This window comes from Rosa chinensis, chromosome 1 (genome assembly GCF_002994745.2).
Source record: "Rosa chinensis cultivar Old Blush chromosome 1, RchiOBHm-V2, whole genome shotgun sequence".
NCBI lineage: Eukaryota > Viridiplantae > Streptophyta > Magnoliopsida > Rosales > Rosaceae > Rosa > Rosa chinensis.
The window spans coordinates 47,277,006-47,296,296 of record NC_037088.1 but is presented as its reverse complement, the minus strand read 5'-3'; the positions used below and the strand labels follow the sequence as shown (position 1 = coordinate 47,296,296).

Below are 19,291 nucleotides of genomic sequence, written 5' to 3'. Positions count from 1 at the left end.
AAGGATCTGGCGCCTGAATGGTTTCCGCATTCTCCGCTATGAATTGCTGCCAGAACGACCTTTCCCTCCTCTGGGGTTAGGCAGCGGAGGTTGGGATGGGTGAATCCCTGGCGGTACAGCTTGCCGTTCTGGATGTTGTAGCGGGTTGCCCTCCGCTGGAGTTGTCGCGCCTTAACTTGTCGTCCGGCAATGTGCCGTTGCGCTTGTACTCAATGACTTCGTCCATCCAGCTGGTATTGACCTCAATGTTGAAGATCTCCGCCAGGGTTTTTGTGATACTTGGCTTGTCAAGACATTCCACTCTTGTGTCCGCTGGACTCTGATGTGGCTGGGCGGTTGCTAGCCTTGCCAGTGAATCAGCCTTGGCGTTCTTTTCCCTGGGGATTTGTGTGATGTTATGAAATTTGAATTTCTTGAGGAGTGTCTTAACGTACCCCAAGTATGCCGCTAACTGTTGGTCCTTGGCCTGGAAGCTGTCATTGACCTGATTAACGACCAACTGGGAATCACTAAGATGTTGACGCTGTCAGCCCCTGAATCGATGGCGAGGAGTAGGCCGGCAATGAGTGCTTCGTATTCCGCCATGTTGTTGGAGGCTTTGAAGTTGAATTTTAGTGCGTATTCCACATTCAGCCCCCCAGGGCCTGTGAGGATGACTCCTGCGCCGCTGGCCTTGGCGCTGGCGGAGCCGTCCACATGCAGGTTCCAATCTGATTGTAGGGGAGCTGGCTCCTTAGCGGTGACCATTTCCGTCCCGGGCTCATTCTCCGTGCTGGGACTGGGCGCTCAGTGAGCTCGGCGATGAAGTCCGCTACCGCCTGACCCTTCATGGCGGTTCTTGGCTTGTAGTCTATGTCAAATTCACTGAGCTCGATGGCCCACTTGCTGAGGCGCCCTGAATGTTCAGGGTTCTGCATCACCTGTCTCAGTGGTTGATTGGTCAGCACGTGGATTGTGTGCGCTTGAAAATACTGGCGGAGGCGCCTGGCGGCAACGATGAGTGCAAGAGCTAGCTGTCTAAGGGTGGATACCTTGTTTCTGCCCCGTTCATGCCCCTGCCGGCGTAGAAAACTGGGAGCTCGTCCTGTCCCTCCCGCCGGACAATGGCGCAACTCACCGCTGATACCGATACCGCTAGGTATATGAACAGTGTCTCTCCTTGCACAGGGATAGAGAGTAGTGGGACTGCCGCCAGGTAATCCTTCAAGCCCTGAAACGCCGCCTGACATTCTGGGTTCCAGTTGATGACTTTCTTGTGAGTTGTTTTGAGGAGTTTGAAAAATGGGGCACACCTGTCAGTGAGCCTGGAGATGAATCGAGAGAGGGCGGTTAACTTGCCTTGGAGGCATTGGACGTGTACCTTATACTCAGGGTCTGCCAGGTCGAGTATGGCCTGCACCTTGTCCGGGTTAGCCTCGATGCCTCGTTCACTGACGATATAACCCAGAAATTTGCTGGCGGTGACGCCAAAGAAGCATTTTTCTGGGTTGAGGCGCATGCCATAGGCCAGGAGGATGGTAACTATGATCTTGAGGTTTGCCACGTGTCCGCTGGCTTTTATACTCTTGACCAACATGTCGTCCACGTAGACCTCGATTATCTTGCCCAAATGTTCAGCGAACATAGCATTCATCAGCCGCTGATAAGTTGCTCCGGCGTTCTTCAGACCGAAAGGCATAACATTGTAGCAATAGAGGCCCTTGTCGGTGGTGAAGGTGGTACACTCCTGATCGCTGGGATGCATCTTGATCTGATTGTAGCCGGAGAAAGCGTCCATCATGCTGAGGAGTTCATGCCCGGCGGTTGCGTCAACCAGCTGATCAATGCGTGGGAGAGGGAAACTGTCCTTTGGGCACGCCTTGTTGAGATTTTTGAAGTCGACACACATCCGCCACTTGCCGCTAGGCTTCTTGACCATGACCAGGTTGGAGATCCATTGGGGATAGATTACCTGGCGGATGAATCCAATGCCCTGGAGTTTGGCGACCTCTTCTCCTATGGCGCGGTATTTCTCCTCGTCGAAGGCCCTTCGCCTCTGCTTGATGGGATGGAAGGATGGCTTAATGGTTAGTTTGTGTGTGATGATTTCGGGAGAGATACCTGGCATGTCCGCATATGACCATGCGAAAACGGCGGCGTTGTCCCGCAGGAATTGAGTGAGTTCTGCGGCTACTTCTGGGTCTAGCTGAGCTCCTATGCGGACTGTCCGCTCTGGGTGCTCGTCAGAGATGCTGATGACCTTCAACGATGTTTCAGGATTGACCGGTTCCTTCCTTACGTATTTCTCCTCCTCATCCCTAGGATCCTCGAAGATATCTGGTGGCGGTGCCTGATTTCCTACCGTTAGGATTTCGTGGCGGCGGGTTGACCGCGCAATGGTGGTAGAGTAGCATTCTCGTGCCAGTTGCTGACTTCCCCTGACACAGCCTGTGCCGTTGGGTGTGGGGAACTTCATGAGAAGCATGTATCCGGCGATGATGCATTTGAGCTTGTTGAGTGCCGGCCGTCCTATGATGGCGTTATACGAACTGAAACAGTCCACAATTATAAATTCGGTATGTACCTCCGCCATACATGGACTGGAGCCGATGGTTAACCGCATGTAGTCAGAGCCCAGCGGCTGAGTGATATCGCCGGAGAAGCTAAGCAATGGCTCATGGTCTTGTAGTAGTTTCTTGTTCCGCTTAAGGTTGTTGTAACAACCGCTGAATATGACATTGACAGCAGATCCGCTATCCACCAAGATTCTTCCTACTGACCATCTGTCGAGAATGGCATCGATCAGGAATGGGTCGTCATGGGGTAGATGTACTCCTCGCTCCTCCTCCTCTGAGAAGGTGATGGGCTCCCAACCAGACTTTGGGAGTTTGGTGGATCTCTCGTAGCGGATGTTACAGACTTCCTTTGGGTGATTGGCGCGTGCGTAACGCTTTCTTGCCCTGTGAGACATGTTGGTGATTGGAGCCCCGCCGTCGATGGTGTTGATGCGGCCCAGTGGCTCAATGTTGGCAATCACAGGTGGCGGTTGGCGCACCTTGAATTGATCCATCTTGCCGTCACGGTATAGGGTCTCAATGGTTGTTTTGAGAGCGTTGCAACTGTTGGTATTGTGACCGCTGTCCTCGTGGTACTTGCACCACATGCCGGTGTTTCTTGGCTTACCCTTTTTGGGGAATCTCGGCGAGGGTGGCGGTGGTATCTGATCCTTGCACTGATTGTAAATCTCCTCGTACGAGGCTGTGAGGACGGTGAACACTGCATACCGCTGAGAGGATTCCGTCTGCTTGTTGCGATTGTCCCCTGGGATTGGCGGTTGCCCTTGTAGTGGTTGTCTTTCTGCCTCTTGCTTTGGTAACCGCCCTGCTGCCACTCCCTCTTCTTGTCAGCTGGCGGTGCAGTGGGGGCTTTGCTGGCGGTCTCTTGATGGCTGGAGGAGGGTTGAGATGACTTTGTTGGTGTTGCTGGTGGCGGTGGGGTTTCTCCATATGTGATAAACTCTGCCTGGGCATGAATGACCGCCTCACTCATAAGGTGATCATACGCCGCATTTGGATGATTGTAGTTGAGGTGATAGGAATGGTCCCTTGAGGAGTCCCTGCTTGAAAGCCGCCGAAGCCATTGTTTTATCGAGATCGCGGCACTGAGATGCTGCCGCTCGCCATCTTGTGACGAATGCCTTCAATGATTCGTCCCTCCCTGTCTGACGCCAAACAACTGGCTCGTGTTGTGATGACCGGCGGACAACAAGATGAATCGAGAGAGGAAAGCATGAGATAATGCGTGGAATGAGTCGATGGACCCTGGCGGACACTCGAAAAACCAACTCATTGCCTCACTATCCAGCGTTTCGCTGAACAAGTGGCACAGGGTGGCGTCATCAAATCCCTTGTTGTTGGTGACCTTCTTGAACGTGTCCATGTGGACGAAGGGATCGGTCTTACCGCTATAATGTGACATTTTTGGGGTCTTTGCAAACGCTGGTCTGACGGCTTGCAAAATTGTGGCGGTGAATGGGCCTGGCCTGGACGCGAAGAGTGGGTTTGGGGCTGGCGCCGGGGTGCCTGCCTCCGCCAGGATTAATCTCCGTTCTAACTGCTGCATCCTCTCCAAAATTTGGGTGGTTGCGTCGCCAGCGGGGCCCGCTCGGGCGTTCCGCGGAGCGAACCCCCGCCGGGAATGGGTAGATTACCCTCAGTCCTTGTTCTAGTCCTCGAGTGGTGGGTGCGCAGCGATGACTCCGCCTCCTGCTCCGGCAGTTGTGGGATAGGGGGTGGTCCCATTCCTGCCAGCTCAGGTGGGCTTAGCGGTACCTGCATTTGCACGATGGGTCCTATACCAGCGGTAGGCCGGCTGTGTCTGGTGCTGTGTGACTGCTCACTTCGTGCAGGGTTGGCGTTTGCGTCCAGCGTTCGCCTTAGCTCGTCGAAACGTGTCATCAGCGTGGCCACTTGGTTTTGGGCCTCCGCCTTCTCCTTGCGTTCCTGCTCGCGCTCTCTGTTTGCTTTGTGGAGGTCCGCCAGCGCCAGTCATACAAGGCGGTGAGGTCCTGACCTGGGGGACGGCTGCTGCTTGGATTTGTTTCACCGCCTGGGTTGACCGGGGTGTTGAATAGTGCGCGGTTGATGCTTACCGCTGGGCGGGCGGGTTGGGGAACGGCGGACTGGTCTGCCTGCTCCCCGATATTTCCCCCTACCGTTAGTCATGGTAACTGTGATGGGATGACCTTCTGTTCAAGGATTCCCACAGACGGCGCCAATGTTAATGTCTAAAAGTCTAGCGGTAGCTGGACCTTAGTTAACGCTGATCCGGCAGGCGGATCGATACCTTTGTTGTGAATGGTTCCCGTTACCTGTCAAATAAAATACAATGGGCGTCAGAGGGAGACCGCGCCGGGCGGTCTTCAACTCTCCGATGCCTAAGTTAGTCAATGTATTTATGTTGACAAAGTAACAGTAGGTAAGTATTGAATGCGTAATAAATGAGGAGAGAGGAGAGGACCTTTTATAGGTGAGGAAGAGGATGATCTTCTCTTTGTTTTCGATGTGGGACTGATGGTGCTTCAGTTCCCAGTTTCAGTAGCTTCTGATGCCATCTTGACACGGCGCGTGGCGGCGCGTCGGCGGTGCTTTGGGGTTGATCCGGGGCTCAGGCGGTAACCCGGCTAACTGTCTTTACGTCAGTCACTCATATGGTGGGCGTTGGTACCCCTGTGGTACCATGAGCGTGGCTCATTATAGCTAATTATGCTTGCAAATGGACATGCATGTACAATATCCAGAAACCTGAAATATTTTGGTCTCAAAGTAATGTGAGTAGTGATTTGTTTCAGATGAAAATGAAGTTGGTATATATAAGTGTAATAATTACATCAATATAGGTCTTTTATACGTAAGGCTTACGCTTTACGCCTCAAGGCGAACGCCTTCTTGAGGCTCACCGATAAACGCCTTGACCTACGCCTCAGCGTTTTCAAATATTGGATGAGATCATCCACTAATTTCAGTAGACCATGCCGCCTTCGATAATGTTTCATCAGAAATGCCCAAGTTGGGTAATTTGTCTCATCTAGTTGCACAGAGACTGCATTGCAATGTTGGCCTGAGGTTGCCATATCAAATCTTGAAGATGCACAAATATCTGGATCTTAAAGATGAACAATTTTTCTGAAACTTTGAAGATGAACAGCTACTAAGCTTGTGACTACTGTATGAGCTAAAAGACTGGATCTTGAGAAGCAATTGCTACAAACCGAATCAAATGCTGAAATGAACTCGCTACGATCTTCAGGATGAACGAAAAGCAACGAAGAACACAGATCAAACCTTGATAAAAAGCTTGCTACGAACTCGAAATTGAAGAAGTACAGCTACGAACACAGATCAGACCTTGAATTTCTTGCTGGTAATTGTAAAGACTCGATTTTTTTGTTGATTTCACTTTGTAATTGTACAAATCTTTGGTATTTGACTGGTTACTGTACAGAAATTATGAAGAAGATGCAATTTCTAGGGTTCTTGATTTGGTAATTGGGATTTCTATTGGTAATTAAACAAAGAGGAAGATTGCAGCGGAAACAAACAAGATGAGCACAGGTCAAGCCACCATGAGCTCTGATGCCATGCTAAAAATCAAGGTCATGATGATAGAAGCTTGGAGGTAAATCAACAATGGTGAAAACTGAAACCTTAGCTAGAGATTGAAGATGAAGAAACAGAGAGAAAGAGAGAGGAGCCCTGGTATTAAAGTTTCTGGTAGTTGTACAAATGGTTGTCTCACATTACAGTACAAAAAAATTATCTGAAAGAGATTATCTCTATTTATACTATTTAGCTGATGTATGCATCTTTTACCTTGACTTTCTTGACTTAGACTATCTTTTACTCTTGACAATGGTATCGGAAGCTTACATCTATTAGAGGCTCTTGACCTCTCTAGTAATCATCTTTGGGGTCCAATTCCTTCGAGCATGACCTCCATGACTTCACTAAGCAAATTGAACTTGTCACATAACAACTTTTCTGGGCCAATTCCATCAACCAACCAATTCCTTACCTTCAACGATCCAACCTCATTTGGAGGAAACTCAGGGCTTTGTGGGCATCCATTGCCAACCGAATGCAGCTCATCCTCCAACAATGATAAGGATCCAGAGGTTGAAGAAGATGAATGTGAAAAAATATGGTTGTATACAATCACAGGTTGGGTTCATTGTGGGATTTTGGGCTGTGTTTGGCAGCTTGGTGATAAAGAGGTCATGGAGACATGCTTATTTCAAGTTTCTTGACAAGATGAAAGATAGGCTCTCCTTCTGGTAGTCGATCAAAGTGAAGAAAGGTTCAACCTGTTAGTATAGGTTTGATGTATGTTGGCATTCCTAATACAAAAGCTAGAATCATAGGTCTGCTAGAGTTATCAAGTGTAAACTGGAAGTGATATATGATCATACAATGCTCCAGCTGACTCTTCGATGCACTCCAGGTATGGGCATATGCATTTGCATTTCATTAAGGTCAATCTACATGCATACTGGGATTGCAATCTGTTCTGCAATCCCTATCAGGTCAGGTTTCATTAAGTTCAATCTACATGCATACTGGGATTGCAATCTGTTCTGCAACCCCCGTCAGGTCAGGTTTCATTAAGGTCAATCTACATGCATACTGGGATTGCAATCTGTTCTGCAATCCCTATCAGGTCAGGACGTTGGATGTTATTTCTTCTTTTTCACGTTTTGTGCGTATACATTAGTTGGGTCGTAAAAGGATATTTCTCTATATGATTTGATCTGTTACGTCTTATCGTCTTTATTAAGAATAGAATCATGTTTATTTGTTGAATATCTTTTTATGATTTGTTCCTTCCATATTAGGAGTCAATTAGGTTTTGGAGTCTTTATTGTCCAAGGTTTAGGGGGAGTCTAAATATATATACAACGTGTATAACCATTCATCTGTGACTTTTTGAGCGTATAAGTTTTGTGCATCTATTGAGTCAAAGTTTTCTCCATTAGCGTTGTGAGAAACCATGTGCTTCAAATTCGAGTCTATAAACTACTTGTTCCATGTTTAAGTAGATCATTGAGTCAAACACATTCATCATTCATTACATTCTTCACATCAAGTGCTCTCAAGGTCAGTTGGAGTCGTTGATTTGCGTAAAAGGTTGAAGGTCGAGGTCAGCACCTATCAACAAGTGAAGACAGTTCAAAGGTGGTGAAGATCTATGAGGACATGATTAGACAATCTACTAGTGTGTCTAGTACGTAAGCCGAGGTCAGAGCTTTGGGTTGTTTGTAAAGAACTTGTATTCTTTCATCGAGTGATTTTTTTCATTAGGGTCTTTAACCTTAAAGGCCCCGCAGTTGTTTTCCTCATTTTTGAGGTTTTTACTGCGCAAACAATTCTGGTCTCTTGGTTGCTGTGCGTTTGTGATTATCTTGGTTTGCCTAGTTCTCTTTCTGCTGTTTTGGGATTCATACCTGTACTTCAATCCTTGTATTGTCTTTCTGCTATTTTGGGATCCATACCTGTGCTTCAATCCTTGTATTGTCTGTTACGTTTTGATTTGAAAGAAAGTGTGATTTCTCCGAGAATAGCCTATTCACCCCCCCCCCCCCCCCCCCCAAGGCATATTTGTTTCATCCTAGTATTTTCACAACCTTCAAAGATGATCAAGTTGAAACGACCGGAAGATATATAACAACTAGTAATTTTTATTCTGTACTTTAAACCAGTTGGGTGTAGTGAATTGTATGTTTTATGTGCATGATGTGAAATTTGAATGATAAATAAATAAAACAGAAAAGTAACTTTGTACGGGACTACAGGTACAATTCCCAGCAAAACACCAAACTAAACAGAATCCCAAACAGAAAATCAAGCTTTACCCTTATAACCAACGGAGCAGAAGCTCCGAATTTGGCCACAACAACACTCCCAAAAGGTGATTTTCTGCTGAGAGCAACATGGAGAAACTTCAATCTCTTGCAACTCGAGCATTGATGGCTGAAAGGTACGTGCTTCAATTGAGAGATAAGAATTTGAATACAGTATGATCGATGTCTGCGAGACTATGGAAACTTCTTGAGACTGAGTGAGTTGAACCTCAAATGGAAATTGAAGTTTTTTGTATTTTGGGAATGGGGGAAAGGGTATGGCGGAGCTGCGGAGAGTTTTGAATGGATTGCAGTTAGAATTTGGTCCTCTGTTTAATCCCAGAGCTAGTGTTATGGTTCTTTAATAAAAAAAGATTAAAAATTGTCCTGCCTAGAGGAAAAGTATCGAGTATGAATGTTTTTCCCAGTGGCAAATTTATCTACCCAATCAAAAACCTTCTTTTGAAATATCAATAATTTTTTTCTGTGTTGGTATGAAAAAACCAAAAACACTCTTTATACTTCAAAATTTGCACAGGCAATGAGCTATCATCAGATTTTCAAAGAGACATGAATAGTTTTTTTTTTTTTTTTTTTTGTGAAAAGAGACACGAATAGTTTGAAACATTTAAATTGTTTGCAGCAAACTTGCATAACGTGATAATGGTGATAGGCTGGTAGCTATAGGTAGAAAAAGTACTGGACTTTACACATTCAAATCAATTTGATATCCGTAACGCCAAGTCGTCCAATTCCGACAAAATATGTAGTGTTAGCTCAGTGGTTAGAGCACCCACTACCTAAAATCAAGGTCTTGAGTTCGAGTCACCTGTTAGTGTGAGTCATCGTTCCCTATTAGGAATAGACTACATGGGAATTGTAATTACTTACCTTGTGAATGTTGTGTAGTACAGTTGTACACAATAGGTGTAGTGCGTTGTAGTACGATTGTAATCTGTTTATATACACCACAGAATGGGTGTAATAAAATTATCAGTAAAAAATTGATTCTCTCAATATTGTCTTATTTGACTTCACCATGAGGGTATGAGTAAAATCTTTTTATCATCTTTAAAATGAGAATAGTATAGGAATTCTAAAACTTGAAATCCGAGGTCGAATATAAATTCATTTATGAAATTATGTGGGCTTGAATTGGAGCACTTTAATTTGATGTAATCAATCTGCGACTATCCTAGTGGAACCAAATACAGTACTAGTGAGATACAATTTGGAGTCTTCTCTTACTGAAATAGGGCACCACATGTGCTTATTGGATCATGAAACCCATTATGAGTTTCAATGTGGTCTATTAGCGGTGCTTGTAAATCTAACAATAATCTCTAATAAAATTGATTAACTTGATGCTTATTATTTGTAAAGTTTGTAATTTGAAGGTGCACAAATAGATTTTTTTTCCTCATGTAAGGAAAATGTTTTGGGAGGTTCTATTCATACCTCAAAATTAGTATTTGGACATCTTCATTTTTTCAAGTGATAGTTGACTTAGTCAACTTATGCTAAATTACCAATAAAGATACAAAAGAGGAGGAAGAAGAAAAAAAAATTCTTCTTACCTCTACGATCAACAGTAGTCTTCAACTTAAAGAAATTATGTGGTTTTGTTTCGTTTATTAACATTTCTTGATTGGATGCCAAGATTTTTTGGGGAATATAAACTTTCCCCTCGCATTCTTCTTGCTTTGATTTTTTTTTTTTTTTGTAACGTCAATAAAAGAATGAAAATCTAGAAACGATCCCACATAGGAAAGCTGACTGAGAATATAATTTTGATGAATTATGGTGATGTTGTTTGGGTTTCAAAGAGTTCCATAACCCTCCTACCAACTAATTTAAATGGCAAAACCCCATAAACTTTTTTTTGTTGCAAATAGCTTTGAGCTATCAAATCTCATGGGATTGTTTTTGTTTCTTGGAAGTCTGTGATCCAAATGATCCTGCTAACTATGGAGTCATTCCAGGAACAACTGAAGCCCTCATTTGATCTTCTAGAAGATGCTGGATTTGAAAAAGAAAAAAAAAAAATCATTCGAGCTGTTGATGATGATGATCAAGAAGAATTCAATGACATGAAGGAGAAAGATGACAAACTATTAGAAAAGCCAAATGCTATTGACAAGAAACTTGAAGTAAAGCTAGCAGAGCTGGATCATACTTTTGGAAAGAAAGGAAAGGTTCTAGAGAAAGAGATCAGAGATATAGCAGAGGAAAGAAATGATTTGACAGAGAAGAAGAGAAGCCCTCTCTATAGAAAAGTATGTAAACGTATCAAGACGCTCTGACTACAAAAATTATATATACTGCATGTCCTTGAATTCATGGATCACATGCTTGTTGTGGGCGACTTTGATTCATGGGCATGGACTCCGAGGTTATTCTCTTTCCAAAAAAATAAAAATAAAAAAGAGAGGCTTTTATAGATTTTATTAGACAACGGGGCATTGTGGGAAAATTAGGGAGGTGCAAATAGCATATTAGTTATGGGAAATGATCATTTACCCGATTTTAGGCTAAAAATTGCTCACTTGTAGGGATGACAAAATCCCCAGCGGGGCGGAGCTCCATTGGATACCCGCCCCTAATGGGGGGAGAATTCAGGGACAAATGGGGAATGGGGATGAGGATCCCCAATCCCGCTATCTAAGATTGGGATGGGCGGGATGTTATTGTGATCCCCATCCCCAAACCCGCCCCAATATATTTTATTTTATTTTATTTTTTATAATATAAATAATAAATATAGACATTTACTATTTTACTTTAAGGGAAAATCGTCCGTACAGTACTTGACCTTTTCCCCATTCTAAACCTCAGTACCTCACGTTCAAAAAATATCAGAACGGTACCTGAGTTTGACCCGCCGACCGAAGATTGGTACCTAGTGTCGTTAGCTCTGTTACAAAAATTAACGGTTGAAGGATAATTTCGTTCTTTTCATGTTTAATTCGTTATTCTTTTATCTAAACTTTTTTTTCTTATTTTTTCTCTCTCCCTACTGTCCTCTCTCTCGTCCCATTCAAACCCAGAACTCTCCTCTCTCTCTCGTCCTCTCTGGTCTATTCAAGTTTGGAGTCTTTGGACTAAGTGACTAACCACTCCGCTATCAGTTTTCTCTATTTCTCTTCCCTGATTATGATCTGTATCAGCTATCTCTCCTATTATTTATTTCAGACAAAATCAAAATCCAAAGCATATTCTGATTCAATAACACAGTGCCCAACAAATCACAGTACCCAATCTACCAATTATTCACTGAAACAATCAAAACCCAAAAAGCATAATCTTCAAAAGACAAATAATTGCAAGCAAACTAAAACAGATTGGCCGGCCAGCCGGCTAGAAGCTTGGAAACTTGCCAGAAATCCCAAAATTATTCTCCCCTTCGATTCTCTCTCATGTCTTATCATCAGGACAAACCAACACTATGGATAGGTCGGCGAGGTCAAAAGGAAGCTTCTGACACCAGTGAGACGCTATGACGAAGCTGGAATCGGAAAACTCGCCGGCGAACCCTAGAAGTTTTCGGGCTTCTTCCTGCCTCCATCGCCAGTCGTTCGAAGCAGGGACGACCGAGCTCCCATTAGCGACGCCAAGAGGAGTCGAACGACGCCTGTCTGACGTCGGGTGCTGGCCGAAAGTGGAGATACCATCGGTCTGGGGCCATCGTTACAAAGCAGTCAAGACTGAAGTCGGTCTGGGATGTAATCTGGTGCTCCTCAAGCTGGTTCAACTTATATATACTCAAATCCAACAGTTGAGATCAAACGGTGATTAAAATGGATGCTCTAGATTAAACCGCCTCTAATTTCTATTTTTAATTATATTTTTGGATATTACCAAACTTCCAAAAATTATTAAAAATAGCTTGGGTGTACGAAAAAATCCTCTGAAAATTCTACAATCTTGAAACAGCATCTAGTTTAATCGTACGGGCTCAAAAGATAAAATTTGACAAACCAAAAATTTAAATAATTTTTCAAAACTAATAGAATTTTTTTTATTGTATAAAAAAAATCAAGAAAACAAAAACTAAAGGTAAATTGGTCATTTAATGATCAAAATATGCCAACCATCATTTTTGTAACAGAGCTAACGGCACTAGGTACCAATCTTCGGTCGGGGTCAAAACCTCAGGTACCGTTCTGATATTTTTGAACGTGAGGTACTGAAATTTAGAATGGGGAAAATGTCATGTACTGTACGGAGGATTTTCCCTTACTTTAAATGATGTTTTGACTTTTGTACTCACTAAATTATGATTTATGAATTTAATCATGTTTTAAATTTATTTGTTGTAAATTTTGATTTTAAAAAAGGCAATATGAGAAAAAAAATATTTTATTTATTAAATTCTTATTGGGAATTTGGGGCGGGTTTGGAGGCTTAGTCCCCAGTGGGGATGGGGACGGGGAATCCCCAATATATTTTTATTGGAGATTGGGGCGGGGATGGGAGTAGAGAATGACCCCGGGGATGGGGATGGTATTGTGATCCCCATCCCCAACCAGCCCCATTGCCATCCCTTCTCACTTGCTCCACCAACTGTTTTTTAACCCCATTTACCCAAAACACTCTAAGGGATTATTTCCCTAATACCAAATTAATTTTTTTTATTCTTTTTATTTATTTTTGGGACTTTTTTGCCCTCTTCTTCTTTCTCACTTAGAGAGAGAAGTAATCCTCCACCTTCCTATGCTTCGGTGACCAGTGGCCGGCCGCGGTCTCCGGCGACCGGTGACCGGAGTCATGGGCCGTGACCACTTTACCTAATTTCAGCTTAAAAATTGCCCACTTACTCCACTAGGAGTTTTTTAACCCCACTTACCCAATCTAACATCTTTTGACAATTTTACCCCTATTATTAAATTTTCACTCTCTCCTCTCAGTCTCTGTCTCTCTTCCCCCCCTCCCCTCTTCGATCTATTTTCTCTCTTCTCCCCCCCCTCACCGATCTCTCTCTCTCTCTCTCTATCCGTACCTCCGGTGCGGCGTCGAACTTAGGATTAGTGCTTTCTCTCTCCGGTGCGGTGGTGCGTTGTCGAACTCCGGATCACGCTTGAAGCTCTCTCTCTCCACCGGCGGTGCGGCCTCGAACTCCAGATCTTGCTTGAAGCTCTCTCCTCACCTCCGGTGCGGCCTCGAACTCCCGAATCACCCTTGAAGCTCCGGTCGGAGCTATCGGAGTTTAACTAAGTCTAGATGCAGAGCGTCGGTAGGCTATCGTCGACGGCAAGGCCGATAACAAGTTGGTGTAGACCACTGCTCTGCTTATGTTGCTTTTCGCAATTCCCTCCACTGCTTCTGCTATGGGTCTCGGGCCTCACCCATCGAAGTCGGAGAAGGAGATCTGCAACCGTCGAAGTCAAAGATGGGAGGAGAAGAAGAAGTGGGTGCCCAGACATTTTTTTTTTTCGGTATCCTGAGTTTTTTTATTTTTTTATTATTATTTTTTGTATCTGTAATGTATTCATTTTGGTTCACTTGAGAGCAATAATATGATGATTGGAGGGTAATAATATGATTATTGAGGCAATATTATGATTATTAGGAGGCAATAATATGATTACTGGGGGGCAATAATATGATCAATTGTGCCTGTAGTGTATTCACTTTGGTTTTGGGAGTTTATACAATTCACTAGATGGAAATAATACGATTATTGGGAGGCAATAATATGAGTATTGGGAGGCAATAATATGAGTATTGGGGGCAATAATATGATTACTGGGGGGCAATAATAAGGTTACTGGGTATTATTAGGGGGCACTAAATTCAGACGCCGGAATCCGGTCACCAGTCCGGGAGCCGGATTCCGGTGATCGGTCCGCAGGATTCTGGTCATCGTTTGCCGGATTCCGGTGACCGGTCGCCGGAGATCGCGGCCGGCCACTGGTTACCGGAGCATAGCAAGGTGGAGGATGACTTCTCTTTCTAAGTGAGAAAGAAGAAGAGGGAAAAAAAGTCTCAAAAATAAATAAAAAGAATTAAAAAAAATTAATTGAGTATTAGGGAAATAATCTCTTATAGTGTTTTGGGTAAATGGAGTTAAAAAACAGTTGGTGGAGAAAGTGGGCAAGTTTTAGCCTAAAATCGGGTAAATGAATTTCCCATTCTTTAATGTAAGTTAGTTGTGTACCTGGCGTCATCTCTCATTGCGACAACTGTCCCGCGAAAAATTTGGTTAAAGTTCGAAATGACCATTATAGCCCTACACCAACAAAACGCCGTCGTTTGCTGCCCAACAGTTGTATTCATCACTCTCCGATGTCAGGGTTTGAAGATTTAGGATTATGGAGGGGAGCTGCAATGTCGAGCTTGGAGGAGGCGTACCAAGGTTTGCACTAGAATTCTTGGGAACGGGTCAACGTTGGCATCAGGTGAGTTGACTCAATTTTACCGGGTTTGATTGTATCAAAGTGAATGATGATGAGCATGTAAGTGAATATGATAAGAATTCGATGGTTGATAGTTATGGTCATTGGTTGATGAGTGGGTGCAGCGTAGTTTGTTAAAATGTAGATTTTGAAACACTGGCGTTTTATGTTTTCTTCTTTGGTAAATATGTGGATCTGTACCTGGTGGTGGTATGCAGCTCCAAATAGAAAGTCCTCTACGCGTTGACCACCCAGGTGTTTCTCCCTCAGTCTTTCACTAAGCAGTAAGCACAGATGTTTGTACTGCCATACCTCTGCAATTTAGGTTCTGCTTGGTTTGCAAGATAATCTTTGCTATACCCCATATAGAAGACTTGTGTTTGCTTGACACAACCATTCTCCAGTACTAGTCACTTGTCCAAAAATCACAATATACCAGTACTAGTCACTTGTCCAAAAATCACAATCCATACCCTACTCAATCCCTTGTCCTACCCATTACACCCTGGCTCCTTGAGGTCGTAATCCATTCCTGTCCAATGCCATGATTCATTGTGCAAATTTGTGGTGGATTCTGGACCCCAGAGTGTTATTTCCCTGTTGGAATGGTTATGCTCCATATGAAGCAGCAGTCAAGGGTTTAATTTACCATATACTTCTTGTTGCTCCACAGCTCAAGTCAAGGTTTTTGAACAATGGTGTCAAATCACGCTGCTAGTTCTATTGATCTTCATAATTTCTGGAATGCTGAGTTGACAAGGTATGTATCTTGCTGCAGCTACTAACAATTTTGAGAGGAGAAGTTTGGTAATGGAGGTTGGTGCCATGCCGGATGCAGTGTTTGGCGGGTTGTAAGTCTCCACCATTAGTAGTCCATCTCCAGGATGTTTTGTTATTGTTATTATTCTGTGAACATTAATATGGTGCAATAATATATAAGACATTCTTATAGATGTTTTTGCTTTAAGAAACTTTGATTGGTGGAGTTGTTTTTTGGATCTGAAAACTTTCATTGAAAAAGAATACAGCATACTAGTTCCTTATTGGTCCTGCTCATCTTCATTCATTAATTTTTCATTTTCTTGGTATTTCCTATTCTCTTTTGCTTCATCCTCTGCAACGGTAAAATTTGGTAATTAACTTATAATATATATATATATATATATTTTAATTTAAGAGTAAAATTGGAATTTAGTGGGTAAAGAATATAATGTAGGGGTTGGGGACTATTTTTCCTTGCTAATTAACTAGAACTATGTGTTTTATTTTTTTTTTTTCTTTCTTTTTGCTCAATCTCCTGATATGCAATTAGCAAATTTGGGACCACATCTTTTTTAAGCCTGAGTATGATTTTTAGAGAGTGCTTCACTCGGAAATATATGAAGAATCCCCCAACAAATCGGAAAGACATAAAAGAGTTGATAGAACCCATTACATTAAATAGCGCCTGCTCTAGAGGAAGAATTGGATATTTATGTATAAATACGGCCAGTATTACGTTACCCTTATATATTATCCAGCTTCTTGTCTTTTTTGGAAACTAACAGGTCTTATTGCTTATCGAAACTCACATCCAAATGATCATAAAGTTACAAAGTGACATATTATACCACATCAGACACCTACATAAACACAAAATACAAAGCCAAACAAGCTAAGCATTTACTAGTGTAACTAATTAGGCGTCGTTGTTGTGTTTTAGGCAACAGAAGGGATTCCAGTGCTGGAAAGAGAGGAAAAGAAGAGGATTTGGTTTCGATAATACCCAATTCGTGGTTTTAATCTTTGCCCATTCTGGCTGGGTATATAAGCATAAGCATCAGGTCTCGAAGCCGTATCTACACCGACATCAACTCTTCCAGATTATCAACTCAGCCACCAAGATCAACAGCGCTGCAAGCTTGCTAGGGCTAAGCTTTTTCTTTTGTTGGATGTTATTGATGACTATAGTTGTTTTTAGTTTTTCATTATCCAAAAGATTAAAGCTTTTTTTTTTTGAATTACACTTGCCTAAGAGCTGTGGCTTTTGATATTCTGAAACAACAATAGCCTGTAGTATGGACATGTGCCTGGTCTGTCAATTTGTTAGTCTAGGCAACCAATGCATTACTACAGTTGGTGATTTTTTTTCTTTTTTTTTTTTGACAGGATAGAGCAAAGTCGCTTAAGTTACCAAACCATGTTGGAATTGATTGTAGGAACACTCAGATTACACGAGTGAGTTGGGTTTGATTGGTTTGCTATTTTTGAGGTTTTAGTGATGTTGTTTGAATACTGTGAATCAAATATAATGATCATTGCGTTTACGACATACTGTGAATCAAATATAAAGATCATTTCCAGTGTATTTTGTATTAATCTCATACTCTGCCTCTTATTTGATTGTGCCTTCTATTTTATTCTTATTCTGCCTATGTGATTGTTAACCCGTCTCTGTGATAGTATCCCCCCACATTAGGATTAGCCTGATAGTAACAAGAGCGTTCGGTGAAATTACCAATCCTTTACCAACTTGCTAATGCCTCATTCCAACTGATCAGTCTCCATGCAACCAAAATTTTAGTTTATTTATAATGATTGTATCCTTTTTCCCCAAGGAATATTAAGAAAAGTTACACCTATGAGTTTATCCAAATAAGAAAAGTTTGTCTCTGGTGCTGTATGAAAGTGCAGTGTTTTAATTTGATGGACTATGGTATTGGATTTTAATAGCTTTAGAAACTCAAAAGATAAATCACTTCTCTAAACTAATACGTTCTCATTGAGCTTCAATTTTTCTGTGAAGTGAAATTTTTTTGGTGCTTGGTTTCTTTAGAGCATAATTTCATTCCCTATTATTGTTGCCAATATATTAGGTTTGACTATTAACAATGCAGTTGCTACATTCAACTATCTTTATATTCATCAATATACAGAAAAGAATTTCTCATGAAAATCATCTTCATATTTCTGTAACAGAACTCTCTGAGATGGGATCCTTATATTAGTTCTAATTTCAATGTCTTTTCAATATAGATTATTTGTTAAGCTGTATTGTTTCAAAGTTTCTAATCATATACTTGGAATTATGTAATTGCACGTAGAAATGCTTTGTGGGAGATTGGCATGCTGGTCCTATATGGGTTTGAGAAAGCTAATTAACCATCAAAAGTGGAGGCAGTCATATATCTTTTCTTGCATCTTTGGTTCTTGGATTTGCCTGTGTAATTCATCAAGTGCAAGAGGCCTCCAAGTACAAGGTAGAATTTGGATCTATTCCTGTTTTATGGTTTTCTTCATTTTCTGGACACTCTAATCTTTGTTTGCTGATTATAAAAAAGAGTATTGTATGTGGGGTCAAGCAATATATCTGAGTTTTCAATTAATATTTCGACTCTAGCAAAGTATCCCACAAGGCTCAATTTTAGATCAGACTATATTGCTGCATTTGTAGAAGCTGGGGAACTCACCTGGACACCCTTGTTTGTTATACTATACCTCTGATTCGGTGTCTCTTTTTATAGTTGACTCAAGTAACTTATATCTTTATTTTTAGGCCTTAACTGTCATAAAAACTGGAAGTCTTTGTTTGAAGATTTAGAAGCACATTACTAATCAAGTAAGAGGTTGTTATACATAGATTTGTTACCAACTTTGCTTACCCTACGATAGTCATTCTGTGATCAACTCTGTTTCTAACAATAGTCTCTTTGTCAAACAGGTGTTAAGAAGCTTCACATCTCAGGCATTGAAAACTTCCAGAATGCACAGTATTAGTTGTGTCACCTATGAAGCTAGATTCCTCTGCTTCAGCAATTCTGTAAGTTCCATGCTTCGGTCAACAACATGAGTTATTTAATGATTAAATAAATTGGGGTATTGGTAAACTGACAGAATCGGGTATACCCAGTCAGTGTGATTAATGGTGTATAATTATGTTTTATAGGTAGACATGAGGAAGGCGAATATGGATTTTTGCATCCAGGTACTGCTAATAGAGTAACTGAGCTTCCCGGGTTTAAAGATGAAGTTCTTATCAACTTCATTCATGGTCTTTGATGTAAAGGTAATAATCTTTTTTCTTCATTACTTCTATTTGTAAAAATTTGTTTTGTGTTCAGTTTGATCTGGTCATTCTGTGCATGCTGTTTTTTTGTGTTAAGATTTATTGGTATGAGGGCCTGGATTTGTGTTTGTTGTTAGTATATACTTTCATGACTAATACGTGGCTTTTTTTTTTCTTTCAATTTGCAGGAAGTGAATGGAAAAGAAATTCAAATTTCTTTGGTACTCTATACTGTAAACAATGAGGAATTAAATGAGCAATACCTGATACCAACAATATCATGAAACTCATAAACTTAAATAAAAATACCAGTACATAAAAAAAGGATTGATGATAAAGACTTCAGAGTTCAGACCAAAAGGAAAAAAAAAAAAAAAGGATAAGGTCTGAAACGTTGATGGATGAAATAGATGGAAGCGCTTTACTCAGAGCAATGCTAAGATAAGCAAGGAGGCTGGAGGAGAGTTTAATATTTTT

The 19,291-nt window shown here is 42.0% G+C and overlaps 2 long non-coding RNA genes and 1 pseudogene across 2 annotated transcripts; 2 read left to right on the top strand and 1 right to left on the bottom strand.

Annotated features, from left to right (window-relative positions):
• Positions 1-14,541, bottom strand: part of LOC112168148 — a 16,533-nt pseudogene extending 1,992 nt beyond the window's left edge.
• A 101-nt stretch (positions 14,542-14,642) lies between these two features.
• Positions 14,643-16,498, top strand: LOC112181490. The gene is made up of 3 exons (XR_005808169.1): positions 14,643-14,772; positions 15,548-15,620; positions 16,472-16,498. It is a non-coding gene; the product is annotated as an uncharacterized LOC112181490 (long non-coding RNA).
• Positions 16,499-17,939: 1,441 nt separating this feature from the next.
• On the top strand, positions 17,940-18,725 carry LOC112181491. Its single transcript, XR_002928876.2, has 3 exons — positions 17,940-18,008; positions 18,470-18,568; positions 18,695-18,725. It is a non-coding gene; the product is annotated as an uncharacterized LOC112181491 (long non-coding RNA).
• Positions 18,726-19,291: the final 566 nt, after the last annotated feature.